General features: G+C 37.6%; 1 protein-coding gene across 4 annotated transcripts in view; it reads right to left on the bottom strand.

Annotated features, from left to right (window-relative positions):
• Positions 1-15,601, bottom strand: part of VTI1A (vesicle transport through interaction with t-SNAREs 1A) — a 267,477-nt gene that overhangs the window by 92,239 nt on the left and 159,637 nt on the right. The window lies entirely within an intron of this gene.

Here is a 15,601-nt window from a genome sequence, read left to right as displayed (position 1 = left end):
ACAGCCTTCACAGAGCCTTTGCTGTTGCTGTCTATGTAAGCAGAGCAGAGCTGTCTGCTTCAGGGTTAGAGTTTTCTTGGAAATGTTTACTATAATGAGAGAATTTTATGTTCTTTTTCTTTTAATCACAACACTGTCCAGTTTTGAGACCTGAATTGATGCAAAAAAACCCCAAAAACAACAAACCAACAAAAAAAAAAACAAACCCAGATGACATTTCAAGGAATTTAATAATCAGATGCCTCATTGCACAGCCTGAGAGTGTGTTTCACATTATATTAAAATTATTGACATCCAGTCATGTTATGGCAAAAAGAGCTGACACCATGCTTGGTTACAGCTGTTGCCACAACAGTAGTAATTTGGCAAATGATGTGAAAGAGGACAAAGTGCTATTGTGAGTTTACACCGAGCTTTTACACACCATGCCTCCAGTTCATAAAGAGGAAGGAAAAAGAGAAATGCCGCCTTTTTTCAGAGCGACCACATTGTGATTCTAAGTGAATATGTTTGTCAAAAGATGTCAAAACCATCTCCAAATGACAGGCCATGAAAGCCACAGAAGGGGATGGAGAGGGAGCCCAAGACTTCTACAAGAAATGCAACTCAAACTTTGGGTAAATAAGATAGGGGAAGCCAGAAAAAAAGAAGGACAAAGAGATCTTGGAAAGCAAACTTGCTCTTTCTCCTACCAGGAGCAGATCTCAGCTGCAGCTTTGTAGAAAGTACCATGAATGGGTCACACTCAGAAGAAGGCCACTTGTGCTCCCAAAGGAGTGTCTGCCACAGGTTGTCTGCTCTTGAAATTCAGGTGAAATTTGTGAGCATGCTGAGGACATGCCTCCATAATCTACTGTCTTTGTGAGTCCACCCACATTAGAGAGAAAAGAAATGTATAGTTGACTAAAACACTTGCATCTCATGGTTTTTTTCCTCCATCAAGGAGCTGGAGAGCCTGCCTTACCACAGAAATGGTTTCCCAATAAAATAATCAACAACAGTGTTGGAACTCTATTCCTTGAAAGGAGGTTTGTCTCTGTGCCCCAGTGAGGCAGGAGGGAAAATCAGCTGCTACACATTAAGGAAAAAGTAATACATTTAAAAGAAAACAAAAAACAAAAGGAAAGGAAAAATAATTTTCATCCAGTATTTAATTGCAAAAACATGGTGGAAGAGAAAGAAGACTCAAGAGAAACTCCAGGCCCTTTTGCATTTAAATCAGCCATTTTGCACTTAACACAGAAATGCTTCAATCCTGGTTGGCACAGAGACGTGTCTGCAATCTTTTAAATTAATTTACTGACCCTGATGTTTTTTCCCCTAATACAATGTTACCCTAAACCCCTCCTCCCATCTAGTCAAGCTCTAAACATGACCCAAGAATTCATTTTGATGTCCTTGACATTGAGACCGATTCTTTATATTGATCCAAAATGAAAAATTCAGATGAGAGAAAACAGCCAAACAGTTGACCTATGTGAGTATTGACTGTTGTCTACATGAAAACGTTGGCTCTTTCCAGAAAACTTGAACCACCACGTAGTACTGAAGATGCAAAAGTGATTTCCTCTTGTAAGAACAAGGTATCACATGTTTGCTTTTGCCAAAGGCTGGTTTCAACAGCAGCCCCTGGAACATAGTATGTATAAACCTACTATGTGACAAACAACGTACAGAAAAGCAAGACTAAATAATTTTTTAAATTTCATGTAACACTAGATATTAGCACACCAGATGGATGTAGTATAATTATAGCACTTGTCTACTTTTATAATATGGGAAGACACTAGAAAATATTTTTAAAATAATTTTTTCATTCCTTCTTTATTCTCCACTTATTATTTAAATATGCTTCTGCAGTGAGGAATTGCTCCACACAGACATGAAAACTGCAAAGTGAAATTGAATATAAACAGAAAGTGACTGATCTCATTTCACTGAGCAAGAGGGTTGAAGGCCAGAAAAGAAATAAATTGCTTAAGGGGTGGGATGTTAAGCAAATATTTATACAATTTTCCAGTTTTTATCAAACATAAAATATAATCTAATAATCATCTAAGGAATGTTTTGAGAACATTTTCCCTTAAGTATTACTCAACATTTAGACATGGATGATCAAAAAGTCGAGACCCACTCCCACCAAGTATACAACAGTATTTATCTCAAGCTCTCTCTACTAGGAAAGATTATAAGGATTAAATTTCAAGCTTGTGCAATTGTCTTTAGACAAACACAACAATATGTAATAAACTAGTATTCCCCAGATGACTTTATGAGAAAAAAAAAAATTGTGCTAATGACAATTAAGGCTGAAAGAAAAGAAGAGCCAAATAAGTAACAATGTGGGACAAAGAGGCCCCCCTTGAAAGATGCATTAGAATGGAAGCCATCAAATCAGGGGGTGGTGGCTTTCCATGTGGGAAGGCATTCTTTGGGGCCACTTCTTGGCTTCCTCCTCACAAAACAGTTCACTCCTTTAAATGATGATACATATTCTCAGGGTTTGGATCAAAGAAAGCAGGGTACAGTGGGTCTCAAACTTAAGTCAGTCTCAGAACTCAATAGTTTAGGGCCAAGTTTAAAAGCCCTCCCAAACAACTTCTATTATCCAGCTCAGTCACAATAATATTTTCCCATCTAACCTGTATTTAATTGGGTCAGGGGAGCAAGAGGACAAAACAGAAACTCTACTGCAAGCAAGTCTCTGCATTTATAAAACAGCTATTTTTCTGGTACATTGAGCACCTCCTCCTCCTCCCAGATTCAGAGAACAATCACTGGGCACAGAGTTTGCAACTGATTTCAAAGAACAGAATTGTAAACATAAAAAAATTGATGCCTGAAAAAGGTGCATGGGTTAATTCAATATTCCCTGCTCCACCTGTGTTGTCCATTTACAGTGAGCATCTCTGAGATGAGATCCCTTTTTCCTTAGCTGACTCCTAAGGATCTCAAGCACTTCTAAGATTGTTAGTGTAGTTTCTCCCAAACGATACTACACGTGTTACATGCATAACATTAAATTTGAATATAATATGATTCCAAATACTCCATCTTACTCCAAAGAGGACATGGGAATTTGCTAAAAAAATAAAATCCTTGGGAGCAATCCTTGCATGAAGAATTATAAATGGTCATCTCATTTCATCACTTAGATTCCTTAAATAGGAAGCATCTGATGGAACTGGCATGTGGGAGCTTGATTCTCTCACTCCTTGCTGGTAGAGCTTTTCTAATTATTCAACTATTCAAAGATGGCCATGAAAATATGACCAGCCAAGTGCACCAGCATAAGAGATGTTCTATAAAGAACACTCTTCATGAAAATTATGCTCTACAGCATCATTACCAGACACCACATTCAGACCTCATTCTACTCCAGTTTTCAACATGTGCCTCCTACACAAACTAACAACCTTTCTTCTAACTTTACAGCTAAGACCACCATCATTTCAATTGATATTTCAACAAAAGAAAATTAAAATCCATGTTTTTATTTTCTTTTAAATCAGGAGCTGTGCAGTAAAATACTGGCATTTCAAAGGCTCACTAGTATGTTTTTGGTCATCAAGTTACTACACCAGATAGCATTTTTATGTATTTCAGAGTATCTCCGAGGCTTTACCCATCCCTGTTCTGTAATAAACTACGTTTCTTTTTATTCCTCTACAGGTGAGAGGTGATGGTGACAAAGGTAATTTTAGCCAGAAGAAGTGACTGTCTGCCTGAGCTTACATGTCTCTCCTCCATGCCTCCTTTGACAGAAGTAGCAATGCTGTGATAGTAAGTCATAGAACATTGCATTCGTTAGGATCTGCTTCTGCTTTGAGGAACCCTAAAGTACTTAACAGATGTTTGTAAAGTCCTGATTGATTGCAGGTTGACAGGAGCCAAAAATAATACATCACAGTCCACAGCAAATGATAGGAACAAAATTTCTGACAGAAGCAGTAAGGAGCAATTGAGAAGGAAGAAGTTTCCTGGGCTAGCACATCAAATTTAACATTACTGCTACTCTCTCTCTCTCTCTCTCTCTATATATATATATACACACACACACACACAGAGTTCATCATTATGTCTCCAGGGATGTGTTAATTCTCCTTATTAAACCAACTCAAACAATCTTTTCTGTCTGCAACAAACCAAAAATGTCACCCAACATAAGATGAGCTTGTCACCTGTAGCCCTCAAATTGATATCTGAAGAAGACAACAAAGAATTGATACCTCCACTTTCTCCTAGCTATGTTCAATAGCTGAGGAGATGAGGTATGTACTTGCCAATGGACTATTATGGGAAATCAGATACTCCACAGCCCTCCAGTCTAAATTCTTCCCATGCTTCTCTTTCGCTCCTTTTAAATCCATGACTCCATGGATTTAAGCCATGACTCCAAATCAGGATGGGCACCACTACCAGTCAGTCTATCATTCACAAACTCTCATCAGGTCATGTGAGGACCATGCACAGATTAATTAAGAGCATTTGCTCTTGGAATGCTTTGCTGTGATATGGAACATTATCCTCATTTTAGAGATACACAGAAACAGATGTGTGCACAGTTACCCAAGATATACCCAGGACAAAGCTAAGAATCAAATATCAGTAGCCAAGTTTCTGATTGTTTTTACTGGATTGGGATGACCAAAAAAAAAAAAATCTCAAGCCCTTTATAAGATTAGAAATAAGTTAGTTACACAATATCTCAAAATCAAAAGGCAATACATCACGAAGCCTATGGAAACATGCCAATGTTTAATATTCAACTTACATGAAATATATATGAAAAGACTATAAAAGGAAGACTTATAGCTGAGTCTTCTGTATTATTTTCAATATTTTAACTATGAAAATAGTGTATATTTTGAAATATATATAACAGCTCATAAAATGAGATATTTTCTTCTCTTTGCTCATTCACTTGAAAATACTTTATCTCTAAAATTCATGCCAATACAAAAAAATCCTAGTAAAAAAGTCTTCTTTCTTCATACCTCAAGATTAAGAAAACCCCCAATAACATAATTAGCTTGCCTTTGAAATGGATTTAAAGACTTTGAAAGCTATTTCCTCATGTCTCTAGGAGTAAATGAAAAGTGAACACATTTCAGCACACAGACTTTGTTAGTGGGTATACCCCTAGTGCCTCTGATTCCATCTGCATTATGTAGGACAGAAATCAAAATGTACAGAAGCCAAGCTGTGGTGTGAAGCCCAAGACTCCTCCAGCCACGAGGACCTGCCAACTCACTCTCAGCCATACAAATTCCACAAGTCCTTTCCCCTCCCTGTCTAACATCAGTGCCAGCCAGGCCTTCATGTGGTGATAAATCCAATTCAATTTCCTCATAAAAGACAATGAGAAGTGAGAATGAGTCCTCCAGTTTTCAAATTCTGGGCATCTTAAGCACAAGCTGTTAAGTAAAACACTAAAATGAACATTACTGCTTTAATATGGGGCTGTGTGATCTTTCACCTCCTTACAAATGTGCCAGCAAGCAAGATTTTACTTGTAAATTAATTTTTAATGTATTTTGGTGATTATTTTTTGGTGCTTATGAGGGATACTTTGGGGAAACTGAAGTATTGACTGATTTCCTTTGTTTCTAGCACAAATACAGCCATTCACCTCTGTCTCTTGAATAAGATTGGGCTTTGCAATTACTATCTGTTTCACTCTGCTTAAACATTGCTGAAAATAAAATTAAATTAAATCAACTGTAAGAGAAAGCAACTTCTTGTCTCCAAAGTTTTGAAATGACTGAACCATCTCATATTTAATAATTCAGACTCAGTCCTTTAAATTTTGTCCTGGAAAATAAGATGTTCTTTATGTTTCAAAGATGTCTTCACAAAAGTCCGCAGTACTGGATTTTCTGACGCAGAGTGATTATAAAACCCCTTTTGTTCTCATAACTTCATGATGTATATCTATAACTCTTTCTTGTTTGTGAAGATAAGACCAGCCTTGTCTCTCTAAATGCCTTTTCAAAGGAAGATTCACAGTTGTTTGACTTTTGATCTGTGTGGCAACTAGCTCGACCACCTGCACTGGGTTTGAGCAGTTACTGAGCTTGCTTTGTACCAGCTTATGAACACAGCAAGCCTTTGACACCAGAACAAGCTGATGTGTGAATACACCAATTTACAATGTAAATACAGGGTCCAACAATATGGGCATCTTTAATGACCAAATGTGTAAAGTGCATATATTGTTTACTGATTATATCATTAAATAAAACAGATGGCTCATATTCTCCATCCACCTACAGTGGATTAAAACACAATGGTGTAATAGTCTGGTAAACTGGTAATGTGAAACATTGCTTTGTACTGGCGTAGTAGCATAAATAACTGCTCACAAATGAGCTACAAAGCTCCACTGCCACTAAGAGTAATTAGCTTAAGGCTGCACTGAAAGAATGCTACCTTCACAATCAACACGTGTGTGCCATTCATGCTGAAAACTGCATTTGAAAAATACAGCGGTGACAGAAAGTAGCAAGGAAGTTTCTTGGCATGGATAAAGAAGACCATATGCTTCCCAACATCCAGGCAAGATTGGACACACTCAGAATCATGTTTCTCAAACAATTCCCTATTTAAATGCATTATTTGCGGCCATGATGAGCATGTCAGAGAAACAAGAGTGGGTGGTTTTTTTTCACTCGCACAAGCATTTTTATCAGGAGGAAAGTGGGGAGTCGGTGCAAAAATAATTTTAAGATGCAATTTTTGCTTAAAGAGAAAAAATTAGTGTTGCAATCTTAAACTACCAGTAGATACTAAATAAGTAGAAGAAAATATGAAGATTTTGCTCTAACCACAGATGTTAAAAAAACCTTCTGGGTTATACTTTGGTTAATATAGCAAATTCCAAGCTAAACAAGAGCTCTAAGGTAATAAATGTTTCACTATGAGATCCTGCACAAATTATTTTAGAGCTACACAAGTGTTGCAGAGAACATGGCAAAATAGTTTTTCTCTTTCTAATTTTCTCAATTTCCACATTGACTTTTCTTTGCCTTCTTAGTTAGATTCAAGTCAGAGAACCATAGAATGGATCGGGTTGGATCCTCCATATTAGTTAAAGAACCAGTCAGAATTAGGAAATTTTCATCCTTCCTATCACCAAGTTGACTAAACAACCTCTCACTGTATGGCCACACTTTCTCATTCATGACTTTTTTATTCTTCTGAGAGCTGCTCAGCAGGTTAGTGATGTGTGAACATTTCTTCTGCAGAGTTTTAAAGGTCTAATACAACATATTATATGCTACCAGGGATATAAATTCTTCCTCAATTTTGGTATTGTCCCACAGCAGCACTAATTTATCTGTAACAAACTGAGTGATACCCCCAAGTCATAATTTATGGCATTCTTTGTAAAACTACAATAATAACAGCAATGGCAACTATAAAACACCACCCTCCCTACCCCAACCAAGGTTTGCTAAAATTAAAGAGTTCCTTGTTCAACATTAGGGCTACAGATGAGCAAACTACTCACACAGCTATGGCTTGCAGGTTCAGATCCTGTGTTTTGAGGTGGAACATCACTGACTGACTGGAACACAAATTGAACTCAGCTGAGTTTTCCATTTCCCAGTTGTTGGTCACTTAATCTCTTATGTGTCTTGAGCAAAGCCAGAAGTCCAACCTGCTACTAAGAACTAGACTGAAAATGATCTAGGCTAAAAGATTAGCTAATAAGCACAAGATCCTGCTATCACAGCACAGTTTTATACCAGTTTGATCACTTCATTGTTTTCTTAAAGATAAAGCTCTTAGTGTGCAATCAGAACCATGCTGGAAAGCCAAATTAACTTTGCTTTTATTAAAAGTCAACAATTTCATTGAAGTGTGGCAAGAAAAGTGCCAAGTGCCACGGAAATCATACTCAGAAGGCACAAAGGAGCTTTTTTACCTGACAGAAGATGAGGCAAATCAATTTGCATTCCTTCATTTGTTTTCAAATACAACCTCGGTCCAAAATACTGGTGTGTCTATGGGCAAGAGTGGGGGAAATGAGTTAAAATCATGTTTGTTTGACACAATCACTGTCATTTTCTTTAAGTGTTTAGAAATGCTACCAAAAAAGTTAAATCTCGGTCTTTTGTAATTTTGTCTTGCAAATGTTGCTTTCAGTCAGCAGAGTATACAGTCTAGTTTTAGTCCTGATGTGCAACTTTATGAGAATGATTTAATTTTTGTGTCCCTATTTGCAAAGCTCCAGGACATGTACACATGAAGCTACTGTTTGGAAAGGCTGAGCTTCCAGGATTTGCCTACTAGAAGAAAATCCAACTCTTCTATTTTTACATTCCTGTATCCCATCAAAAGGCTTGGCTTGATGAAAACTAGAAACTGTAATTTAACTCTGTACACTCTTATTTATGTTCTCTAATTCTTGAAAAGTTAAGCAGAAATTTCTTTCCACAGCACAAGTCACCAGAAATTGCCTCACATGCACCAGCACATAAAACAACTCTGTCTACACAGGAAAAAGGATTTGAGCTAAACATTAAGGAAAATTTGGAAATATCTGACTGAAGAGACGGGGAATGTTGACCAGTGGAGAACAGGCCAAACAAATATCTGTCAGGATTAAAACAGGGTCAGTCAATCCTGCCTTAACACAAAGGGATGAACTTTTCTGAAATCATTTCCAAGGTGGTTCTATTTCCTTTGGTAAATATATGGATTAAAAGGAAGTGACCCAGTGGCAAGATATCATGCATACCTTGTGTTCAGAAAATGTTACATACAGGAATTTATGGCTTAAACACTCCATGCTAAATGGAATGTGTAAAATTTAACCTATATTGTTCTTTCACAGTTATAGTGTGAGTAGTGTCAAGAACATGATCCCCAATCAACTACTGGCCTTAAAGAGTTTGTACTTAATTGATTTCTGAAAAGTTGTCTCCAATTATTTCAGCAACTACCAATGCCAGCTTTTGCTAAGAGTTTCTCTCCTTCACATAAACAACCATACCATATCCAAAACATGTTCACTACCTTCACCATTTCTGAGTATCACATCAGAGAGAGCTCATCCTACTGGAGCCTCCTTGCAACTACTGCAGGAAAGCCCTGCACTGCTTATGCAGATATAAGATATGGCTTCTCAAGGAAGCATGTTGTGGGATACCTGCTGTGGTTCAGACAGGACAATGCTGGCAGTGAAATGACTTTTGTTTCACTCATGACACTGTGAACCTTTTTAGGCTCTAGCTGCTTAATGGTGGTCAACACTCCCAGTGCAGAAAACAACCACGAAGGGTTACACAACACTTAACCCATCATGATGCTTTACATTGTTGGTATATGCAGTCCAGGACTAGCCAGGATAATTATCCACTGGGATCCTGCTTTCCTGCAGAAACACAACTGTGTGTTAATGTTCTTTCCAGCTGTTCAGCTGGACATGAGTAGACAGAAGGGGAACAAATGAGATAGCAATTCCAGATGATAGAAAAGAGGGAATGGAGGGGACAGAACAAAGACCATTGTACACTTCAAAAAAGAATGGAAAAAGAGAATTAGAAATGTGGTCTGAAGAATGCTGAGAACCCTGCTCATAATGGACATAGTGTAGGCAGCCTGACATGTGGATAAAGCTTTCCAACAATCTGAAAAATAAAACAATGCTACCATATAAATGCTCTTACCTCACCGAATGAGGGACATCCCCTTCTAAAGCTGCCTGGGCACAAGGAGATTAAAACACTGACTTATTTTATCCCATGCATTTAAGTTACTAGATGTGAAGATCAATCGTGATGTTCCTTTTTTCTTCCAGGTTTGAAGAAAACTTAACTCTGTATCACTTAGGTTGTTAGAGATGAAGGTTTGCAAAGGCTATGGTGGCATTAAACTAATCCCAGCTACATGCCTGCAATGTTGAAATTGGTCCCTTTTTAAGGCATTCAGTGCCTGTGGTCTGGAACTCTCCATGTACACTGATGGCTGGTGGTTAAATAGCAGCTCAAAAGACTTCTGCACCCTCCATGGTGCATGATCTGAACAGTATTTCTAACACTGAATGAAAGTAGGGCAAGATTTTTCAAAAGTATTGTGGAAACAGCACAGAAACAACACCGTCTAAGAAAGATGAGAAAGGTTTAGAAAATGGTTTTCCATTGATTATTAAAAATAAGAAACGCATCTTACATGCATCAGATTACATCACACCTAAACTAAGGAGAGGGAACCCATGTTGTCCCATACTATTTTAAAATATTTGCTGTTCAGACCTAGAGGTACATTTCCTGTTTTTTGGTTGGACTCCTAATGATGAAGAATGCTCACCCTTGGGAATTTTGCTGACGACACATTTATGTTTTCCAGATGTTTTGTCCATCACTTCAACAAAGAAACAAGGTTTCTTTTTAAATTCAGAGACAAAGCGAGGAACAACTAGGTACTAATTAATGCCAAGGTTTAATCTGGAATAACCAGCAGTATGTTCCTCATCCAAGGACTAGATTGTGATTAACATCACCATAGCGCTTATCAGTTTCCTTCTGAAAAGATTCAACACCTCATAATTGATAAAGGTTAGCTGAATAACAAAACACAATTGTACAATAATATAAGAATCAAGTAACTATATTAAATGCTCAAAAGTCAGGAAAATGATAAAAAAAAATCTATTGACAGTAACAAGCACTAAAATACATTAGCATATTTTACAGCTTCCAGTTAACAACAGAAATATTAAGGACATGATTTGCAAGGAGCACAATAAAACCTGTGTTGCCCTAAGAGATGACCCAGAATCATTCTGCCACCTACTCCCCCCTTATTCAGTCTCCTTCAAGTTAAGGGAATCACTCCTCTAGTTTAAGTTAACCATATGCTTAAATATGCTCCTGAATCAAGGTCTAAATTACTGAAGTAAACATCTGCAGCTGTAAATATTCAACATGGAGCAGATATTTTGCTTGAGGATTTACCGTTTCAATTATTTTTCAGTGTAGAAATACATCTTGAAGTAAAAATAGAAATATATGTACAAAAAAGTTGCTGAAACAATTCCTACTCAAACTTCTTTTGGCTGGAGACCAAATATCCTGGAAAGAGGAACTCCTCTATTAGCATGAAAACAAAGCAAATATGTTAAACTCCACTCTGGATTGGTGATACAAAGACCTGCCTTCAGAAAACTGCAGAGACTCAACAGTCATGGCCAAGTATGATTGAAACAGGCTTTAGCTAGGAAGAAAATCAGGTTTTTGTCATGGACTTTTGGGGATGGAAACAGAGATTGGTAGGGAAATAGGGGAAAAGGCAGTGGTAACACTCACTCTTTGTTTGGGTTTATGTCCACAGGGACATGACTGTCCCTGCTGCTCTCCAAACATATGGAAATGTGGGCTTGGTAGCCAAGCAAGGAGGCAGAACAGACATTCTGAACGCTGCAGATCTGTACGAGCCAGAGAAAGCAATAAAGAAGTTGAGGCAGAGCACCCCATGCCCTGCTTCAAGAACTGCCCTACACAGAGTGTCCCCTCAGCCCAATGACCACAACATCACCACTGCTGAAGTTGTAGGAGAACTGCTAGAAAAAACTGCAATCCAGGCCCAAACTCTGAAGGCCAATTCTGAAAATCACTTCTGCTTAGGACCAGAGGCAATGGACACAAGTCAGATGCTGGGAAATTTCAGTGAGATACCTGGAGGATTTGCTTATTTCAGCTGCTACTGGAACAGATTGCTCAGACAGACATTGGTGTCTCCTTGTATGTGTTTGAAATGTGACTGGAGTGGAGTCTGAGCAACCTACTCTAATGAGACTTGCTTTGAACAGGAGGTTGGACCAGATGTCCCCCTAGAGGTTGTCCCTTCCAACTTTTCAACCCTGTCCTACAATTCTGTGAAATGTTGAAAAATAACTGCAATATCTGAGAAAGTAGAACAAACTTTGACTAGCAGTGATGCAAGAAGTAGGACTCCCAGAAATTTCCTGGAAAGAGTGAAAAAGCTTCACCAGAACTCATATTTAATTTCTGACTGCAGTCATATTGGTCATGCAGCTGTTGGCAAGTCAGATAACTTATTACCTGAGAGCTGAACTGAACCCTTACTGCCTCATTTCTAGCAGACAGAGGTAGTGTCCCTGTCCTGCTGGGAATCAAATTTTAAAAGTCTCTTTTATAAATGCAGATGTGTTCACAAGCTTCTCAAAACATCATTGATAACAATTCAGAACACTGAAATCTGAAGATGAAAAGAGTATTTTTAACACAAAAATTTCCTGGTGAACCAGACAGGATAAAAAGTTGTTCTGGAGTGTAGCAGTCATTCTTCTAAAATATTTTCCCGCAATTCGAAGGGGGTAGACAGAACTTATCTGCTAATTGAAAAAAGATTTAAATCTACTGAAATTTTTATCTGGTTACTTTTAGGTTTGTTTGTTTCCCACTGGGCTGTGTGTGGCTTGGAGACTTTCCAAATTCTTTTCTTATAAGCTTTTCTAGGCTATTGGCTTAGGATATGGGCAAAACCCTGAAGATATTCCAGAACACATTCTTTTCTACTTCTTTCTAGCATACTGTGCACTCCCTAGTTCACACTGGGGTACAGGCCAAGGGATAGAGACCTGAAACAACCCATTCCAGTGCCTCATGGACAAAAACTGCACACTTCATCTAAATCCAAAAATTAATTCCTACCCTAAGTTAATTTTCTGAACACCCATGTCCCATCACTGCACTCACAATAAAGAATTTCTTCCTAATATCTAATTTAAACATACTGTCTTTCAGTTTGAAGCCATTCCCCCTGATCCTAGTAATGCCATGCCATAAGTAATGCCATTACCTTAGAAGACCCTAAGTAGTTGCTACAGAAAAAAAAAGATCATGAAGGTATAGGTCATTTGTATGTGAAAATATTATAAAACACTTACAACAAAAATACTTTTATCTACACACTCAAAATATTGTGAGACAACAAATTCCAATACATAAGGCTGGGTACCTTATTGCTGGAGCAGCAAACTGGGATAGGAAGACCTGTCCCTATTATGCCACTGATTTCCTTAGTGAGCCATGGCCACCTACAAAACCTGTCTGCTTTTATTCCCCATCTCCAGAACATTTTATGCACAAACACATGGCCAGGGAATTTAGGTCATACAAAGACAGTAATTTAGCCCTGTAGCTATCTAAATACATGATCTCTTAATATATTCAGCCAGATTCAAAAGAGATGCTGCTTTACCTTTCCCAGACAGTAAAATTAGAAAGAGTTAGGCTTTAATTTGAAGCACAGAGTTGTTAGCATGGCATATGACTTCAAGCATATCAGCAAATATATATTGTGGGAACAGCCACTACATTGAGCAATGCTCAATTTATCATTACCTTCTCTGTATAACATTGATGTGGAGATGGTCCTCCAGTGTTTTATTTTATTGGTTCCAGTAATTATGCAAAACATTTTGTGGTGTGTACTGAGGTATGCAGAAATTAGGAAAGAACTGCCAACCTGTGCTAATTATATTTCTTGCAGTTGTGTTTATCTAATACATGCTGATTTCTTGGGGTCTGTATTTCATGATTATTCTTGTAACTAAACAAATTGCTGATGATGCTGAGGCTGGGATAATGCTAGACCCTTCTACCCAACAGCCACAAACAAATTAAATTCACTGTAGGTCTATCAATTATGTGGTTTTAAACAACATCCTGAGAATTGTCTACTGAAAGAAAGCTGCTTCCATGCTGGCATTGCTTTTGGCAGATTTACCTGACCTGAGCTTAAATCCTAACCTGACTTTCTTCTAGATGGGTGACTCAGTTCAGCATTTTTGTTGAAGAAAAAGGAAATCCAGTGCTGTTCTGACACACAGAAACATGCCATCATGGTGTTCAACTACAGAATCCTTTTGTCTGAAAAGAAGAGCCCAAGTATATCTCAGAAAGATCATATTTTTCATTTGGCTTATGGAACACTTATAAACTAGGACTCCTAACTGTGATTCCCAAACACAAAACAAAGTCAAAGGTTACAGCATATGTTTTTGTTTCAGCTTCTCCAAATTACTTGCAAATGTATTCAAACACAATATGAGGAGATACTTTATTTTATTGCAAATAACAGACTACAGGGTGCTGCAAAAAAGGCTGGGGTACCTCAAGCATAAACATGGAAAGAATACATTGGTTTAGAAACCCATAAATCCTTATTTGAATCTGCCAACCTGAAAGCCAAGTAAAGCCCGAAAAAACTATTTTTCCTAAATGCTATGTCTGATTAAGCCATACTATTAAATGACAGCTGAACTTTAACATTAATATGATATTATTTAAATAACTGCATGATTTTTTTTACACTAAAATGATGAATGATTTTTGGACAGCTCAATTGACATAAAGCAAGAAACCCCTTTAATGAGATTTGACAAAATGGAGACATATGCAGAATATTCGTTACAGCTCATGTCGCAGAAACCTTCCGGGGGAGACTTGGGTTTGGTTGGTGTCTTTTCTTTTCCTTCATTTTTTTTATAGTTTATTTTGATTGTCTACAGCCACTGAACCATCCCTTTCAATTGCCACTTCCTTCCTCCATGGATTTTGAATTTAGCTTGTGTCATTTACATATTACTCTTAATCAGAGAATTTTATACGTTTCATTTTGGAGTTGGAATTGTAAGAAATCTGTGGAATGAAGGCATCAGGTCAGTCGCTTTAACCTTTGTCAATTTGGTATACAAGGAACTAACAAAGGTATTTTTCTGAGGAGACTTATGGAGAAATAAAGGCTGTACTAAAGAACAGCTTATAAAATTCCAGTTTTCATGTTTCCTAAGCCAAGTGACAAATCAACAACTCCGCCAAAATTTTCTTCTCTTTTTTTCCTTCTTTTTTTTTTTATAAGCAAAGTGCATTAAGCAAACACACAACATAAAAGCCTGTGGCAAGGGTAATTTCAGACTGAACTCTTCAGAGGATACACAAAACTCCTTTAAAACTGTGCTTTCTTAGCACCCAGCACTGCTTATTAGAGGGATGCTTTTCTTCTTTAGGAAACTGAATATGTACAGAAATACAGACATCACAGAGAAGCTCAGGTGCTGTTGCACTAGGTAAAGAACACATATCCAGAGGTGCCACTAATTCAAAAAAATCTGTCTGAGAATGCACCAATGCAAATTTAAGAGGAGAAGTAATCAGTGGATAACTCTCTCCCTTCAGTCCCACACAAGTTTTAGGACATTTTCCTTTTCATATCTCCTCATTTTGATCCCAGGGACAATTTTCATAACATTGAAAACGTGGAAAAAACATGCTAAAACCACAAGGGTTGACACTGTGTCTGCCCCATCTATTTAGGCAGAATTGATAATTTTAAACTTTTTCTGCACATAAATTTATGCTGCCCCAAAACATTTACCAGCTTTCTCATTTTAACAGGCAAAACCCCCCTCAAAACACAGAAATCACTCAAGAATAGGAAACACAGAAAATCATCATAAAAAAAATCTTAACTTTAGAACACTCATCTAAAACCCCCCAAACAAATACAAAGAAACAAAGATGAGAAATCATTGCACAAGGGCTATCCTTCAGGTTCAGGAAACTCT

Source organism: Haemorhous mexicanus, chromosome 7 (assembly GCF_027477595.1).
Source record: "Haemorhous mexicanus isolate bHaeMex1 chromosome 7, bHaeMex1.pri, whole genome shotgun sequence".
NCBI classification, from domain to species: Eukaryota; Metazoa; Chordata; class Aves; order Passeriformes; family Fringillidae; genus Haemorhous; species Haemorhous mexicanus.
Note: the sequence above shows the minus strand (reverse complement) of the source record. Positions and strands in the feature narration are given on the sequence as shown.